This window comes from Scleropages formosus, chromosome 15 (genome assembly GCF_900964775.1).
Source record: "Scleropages formosus chromosome 15, fSclFor1.1, whole genome shotgun sequence".
Lineage (NCBI taxonomy): Eukaryota > Metazoa > Chordata > Actinopteri > Osteoglossiformes > Osteoglossidae > Scleropages > Scleropages formosus.
Window position 1 is genome coordinate 9,263,568 of NC_041820.1, and position 6,000 is coordinate 9,269,567.

Consider the following 6,000-nt stretch of genomic DNA (forward strand, 5'->3'; position numbering starts at 1 on the left):
AGTAATAGACAGCACTGGGTTTTCGCTCCAGCCTCCGCCTTGTTGGATAAAATCATGCTTCCACCACTTCTTTGCACACTTTTATAGGTATAATGACATTATTGTATCTTTGGGGGTGCGGTGGCGCAGTGGGTTGAACCACAGTCCTGCTCTCCAGGGGGTCTGGGGTTCGAGTCCTGCTTGGGGTGCCTTGTGGCAGACTGGTGTCCTGTCCTGGGTGTGTCCCCTTCCCCCTCCAGCCTTACGCCCTGTGTTGCCGGGTAGACTCCGGTTCCCCGTGACCTTGTATGGGACAGGCGGTTCTGAAAATGTGTGTGTGTACTGTACCTTTTAAGTGGATTTGAAAAAAAAAAATTTGCATTTTTATTTTTACATTTTTAACTCAACAATTATTTACATTCAGCTGTATCCTATAAGAAAAATCTCTTATGAAAAATCCAGAAGCTTAAATGAACAACTGTGCCCTCTGCTGGACTGAGAGGTGTGATATCATGTTACATTAAAATATTTACTGTTTCAAAGATAACAGATAAAAAAAAAAAAAAACACTTAACCCGGATGGGGCTATCAATGCGGGTGCCTTGCAACACCTGTGTTACGGTTTCGGATTTTAGTTTGAATCCAGATCAGTCTGCGTGCAGGTTGCACATTCTCGCCATGTTCACGTGGGTTTTATCCCACGAACATGAGAAGGAAATGGTAAACCACTTCAGAACCCTCCCTTATGACAAAAACAACATGAACAGTAACAAAGAGTGGTAACCAACGTTGACTTGATGGCCCTCACTCCTATCCCCATACACAAGAAGTAAAACAGGCCTACACATTACGTTCTGCACAACACTTACACTCCAAAAACAGATTAACAGCTCAGCAGCTGAGCTAACTCTGAGAAGGAGCTGCAGTCAGGCTTTTATATACTCAAATCCTTTTTGCTAGATAAAAAAAAGACGATGGCTACGTGGTCCAAATTAAACTGCTCAACTGCTAATACGTTACTTGCTCGTAGGTATGAATCATGAATGATTAAGACTTTTCTAAAATGTGGGTCCTGCCACAGGATTCCCTGAAAGCTCACCCCTGCTCAGTTATGCCCCAACACTTCAAGTGTTTAGGTATCAAGTCACAGTTATGTTTTTCAAGAGTCAACTAAATGTAGCATCAGAAAAATAAAACGCCAGTTTGTTAGCCACGAGCACTATAGTGGTTAGAGCTAAGTCACTGCTTTGAACCCTAGTCTGCTGTAGTATCCTGGAAAAATGTACCAACCCTAAATTATTTCAGTAGAAAAATTACCCAACTGTGTAAATGAGTAAATAATTGTAAATTGCTTTGGATTTGGCTAAATGAGTAAACGTGGCAGCAAATACATTACTAAACGGGACTAACTTTTTTTAGACAATATCTTGAATTGCGTAAGCAAGGTGAACTATATTCCTGTTCAGTAAACACAAATACTGGGACAGCTGTATATTTTGAAAGTTTTTTGAAAATTTGAAAATCATAAACTGAAGTCTTGGATTGAGACTGAGGCAGAGATGTGAGAAGGGATACTAGGAGCAATGACTGTGGAGAAACATTTGAATATTTTTTTAAATTTAAAAGATGAAATGGGAGCTTAAAAAGAACATGTGATGAAATGTGTGATTAAGTAAACCTTGTACACAACTGTACAAAATTCTGCCAGTATATTGTGTCCTTTAGGTGTAGTGGATGGCACCTATATAAAAAGAGGAAAAATCTGGCAGTACTAAACATGCCCAGGTAGGGATAGTAACCCCAGAGCAACTGAGGGAGTGCACATGCAGTTTATTGCATTATTCTGGGATCCCGTGACTCTTTCAAAGGAGTGTGGGCCGTTGTAAAAGCCAAAAGGCATCACTGAGAATTTTTACAATCCTAACTCCCACCAATTAAAGGAGGATGAGGAGCCCCTTGACACCTGCTCTACTTTCCAGTAGCAGATGTCCATCCTACACTGTGCCACATTCTGCAAGACCAAAGGTGCACGCAGATGGTCTATATAAAAAGTCCACGGCAACCAGTTTCTCTCAGTCAGCAGTTTACCTGCTGTTGTTTATTGCTCAGTGAGCATGGCATGGTGAGTTTCTCACCTGATATCATTCCTAAAGTTCCTAAACTTCTAGAAAGCTTGACACAGTTGCCAAACAAGAAATATGGATTACCAGGGGCGTTTTGGAAGGTGGAATTAATAAACTAATTCCTGGATGTCAGTGTTTAGCAACAGCTTGGTCAGATACGGAAGGATGTGGGGTTTATGGTAAAGATACAAAGCTCTCACTGACTATGAAAGAGGCAGAATACAGATTTTCTTTTTTACTTGAAGGTTATAAAACAAAAGCCCCATGATTTTCTTCAGCACAACTTGTTTTCATTCATCTGAGTAAACTGTGAAAAGCATTAGTGCTAGTTGCTACCCCAAATTGCTCCTGTAAAATATGATTCCATATGCAGAAAATGTCTGAGATATTTTAAGCCGCTTTGCTCATGTCTCATAGCACTAAATGAAAAAGTCAGTAGGTGAGAAAAAGTTGAGTTTAAGTCTTAGTAAATCAGGTAAAACTTGGGAATTTTGTAGAATATATTTATATTCTATAAATAAAACATTATTCAGGGGGGTGTGATGGTGCAGCGGGTTTGACTGGGTCCTGCTCTCCAGTGGGTCTGGGGTTCAAGTACTGCTTGGGGTGCCTTGCGAGGGACTGGCGTCCCGTCCTGGGTGTGTCCCCTCCCCTTCCAGCCTTACGGCCTGTGTTGCTGGGTTAGGCTCTGGCTCCCCGCGACCCTGTATGGGACAAGCGGTTCAGACAATGTGTGTGTGTGTAAAACATTATTCTTAAAGCCATGTGCAGAAATAGCTGTATATTCTTCGAAATAATGAAACAACACTTCTTTTCTAGAAAAATTGACCATTTATATATATTTTTTTTCATGTTAGTCACAACATTGTAAAGTAAAATGCAAATATACAAAACAAAAAAGAACACTCTGACATTTGATATGCAGATGAGTCCGTGCATGGTCTTCAGTCAACATTTTATTTTATAACTTTATACCTATAACATGAACGTAATCATACAGTCATTTAATAGAATAGAAAATGTAATAAGCAAAAAGTATTTAGTGGCAACTGTTACTGAAGTAACAAAATAGCTATGTCATGATAACCTTGGCAACAATTGTTAAAATAAAAAATATTTTTGCTTAATGTAGTTATATTTAAAAAAACATAAATACTTTTTTTAATTGTAAATTTCAACCAGTCATGTTATGTGTGCTCTAATGCATTAGATACATTCATTATTGTCTTTGGGGAAGACAGTCACATATTCTATGGTTAAAATGTCTAAAACTGTACTAAGCAAATGAAGAAATCTAAGCAAAACAAAAATGTGAGAAACTGCCAGATGGCTAAAAAAGGAAGTTATCTAAAAGTATGTTGGCAGTAAAATGAAAAACCAGGTATAAGGCAATGGAATATAAGCCACAAGGTATGCAAAAAAAAAAAAAAAAAAAATCTTATATTTCATGAAGTCTGGGGAAACTACAGGATTAACAAGCAGTTACTTTGTATAAAAAAAACTCTTATTACCATCAGCATCAGAGCAGAAAGGCAATGCTAGTGAATTAATGCTGTGGGGTTCCCAAGATTAATTCAAAATAAATACATGCAATACCTTGAGCAAAAATGTTTAATTAGTGGTTGTCTGAAAAGCACACTGCTTTATGTTCAAATATTGTAATCTTTCATATACTGTAACCTTTTTACTAATACAGTTTGGCATTCTGATCATGAAATTAAAAAAAAATAATAATAAAAAATAAATACATAAATGAAGGTGACACAGAAGAACAACTGAGACACTCTGTGATCATTATGTAGCACATCTACTTAATGAAAGATGTTTACCGTAATATAAAATAATTATTGTTGAAAACATAAAATACCCCTTTCACTACAGAGCTCAACATTTCTGCACCAAGTACATCTTAACCATGCAAGATTACACAAACATTTTAAACTTGATTTTTAATTTTTTAAAGATTTTTAAACAATTTAAACACTGACATTATGCGTTTGTTCATTACATCAGATAAAGACACAGCCATCTGTTGACCGCCATATATCTAATACATCACATACATTTTAAAAATTATTTATACAGCATCTAGATGACATATTACACACCATCGTAGAAAACAGTTTTCATCATTCATTGTTTGAACCTCTAAATCAATATAACATCAATGAGTAATATTCAAAAAGAATCCCTTGAGAGTACACAACCCCAAATGTCCCCCAAACAAACCCCAAAAAATCAACCAGTAATTATTTAAAAAAAATAAATAGATAAATAAAAATAAACTAGGAAACAAAACTGTAAAATCATATTCTGCTGTTATTTTCTCTCTGAAACATGTTACAATTTAAACTGGGATATTATGCTTATTTGATCCTTGACGGAGAAGTCTACATAGAGCCTGAGTTAAATGAATGCAAATACAAACTTATTTAAATATGTATAAAGAAAAGAGACAGTGCATGCTTTGAAAAATATCTTGCATTTGACTCACTTGTAATATCACCTAGATGTGTTCACAGCAGAAAAAAAGTTTTTTTAGAGTATGACCTGTGAAAATAAAATGTCTGAATTACTGAAAATATCATATCAATATATTATAAAAATATGTTCTGTAAATATGACTTTTGCATCCACACTGAATATGTGTATGCACACCATACCAAGCTTATATTTGGCTATCTTTATACAATCCTGACTGATTCACTAATAAGCACTTAGTTAAGCGCTTCATTTCACTGTGTGACGGTTCAAACAACATTGCGTTTTGCGCCGGGTTTCTGGTTTCAGTACCGTGTACACTTTGCTAGTAGAAACAGCGCAGCTTATAGTTTCAAATGCCCAAAATTTCACTGGATGAACTGGAACTGCAACCAATATAAAGACAAAGACAGAAGTGCAAGAACATGAACCACTACAAATATAAGGAGGGAATCACTTTGTTGTTTAGATTATGAGAACAGCAAATTGATCATATCAAAGTGAAATATGTATTAATGGCATAATTGTTATCTAGACGGTACACTATTCTTTTCAGTTTGAAGAAAATATTTTAAACCTTTAGGTTTGAAAATAACAATAAATAACAATAACTTTAAAACTAGCACACTTTTTTGCATGTTTGAGGTAGGGGGCTCAATTAAGCATGTAATTCAGAATAATCTTTTTATTTGAGCACAAGTGAATAGAGTCTTTAAACCCATGTTTTAGTCTATAATACATCAAGGCTCTGTGTTTATTCTGAACATTTGTCATTAATAAATTAAGTAACAGTTTGTTGACAAACTAGTGGGATTTAAGTCTGGTTTAGTTTGGACTCGGTTCTGAAAACACACACACGAATACGAACAAACCCAATGATACACACTGCTGTTAGAAAAACTTTCGAGTATCTCAAAATTTCTGTAATCTTTAAATATATATAAATTTACATATCAATATCAGTCACACTACAGTACTGTGACAGAACAGAAGGTACGTACTGATTTATTGTTAAACAGCAATTTTAAAAGTTCACACAGAAAGCCGACATATTTTCATGTAAGTTAAGAGCTTGTTTTATTTCTTGGAATTGAAACACTGAAATCACCAAAAATTCAGGCCACAACAAGGTGATCCCCATTTTTCCAGTGAAATCAAGTGACAAATATAAAATCTATGACTGGAACAATTCTGGAGATTACTATTAGCTGTATTTGCAGAATCTAATATTAAGCCAAAACATTTAGTTTTAGCAAGAGTCTAAACTAAAAAAATAACAGATTGTTTCAAGGAAAAATATCACATTAGCTGGAAGGTAAGACGTTTCTTAATGACAAAAATTCAGAAGTAATAAAGGAATCTCCAGGTGTCCTTATGCCATCTTTATACTCATCTACTGGGTAATCACTCAATACGG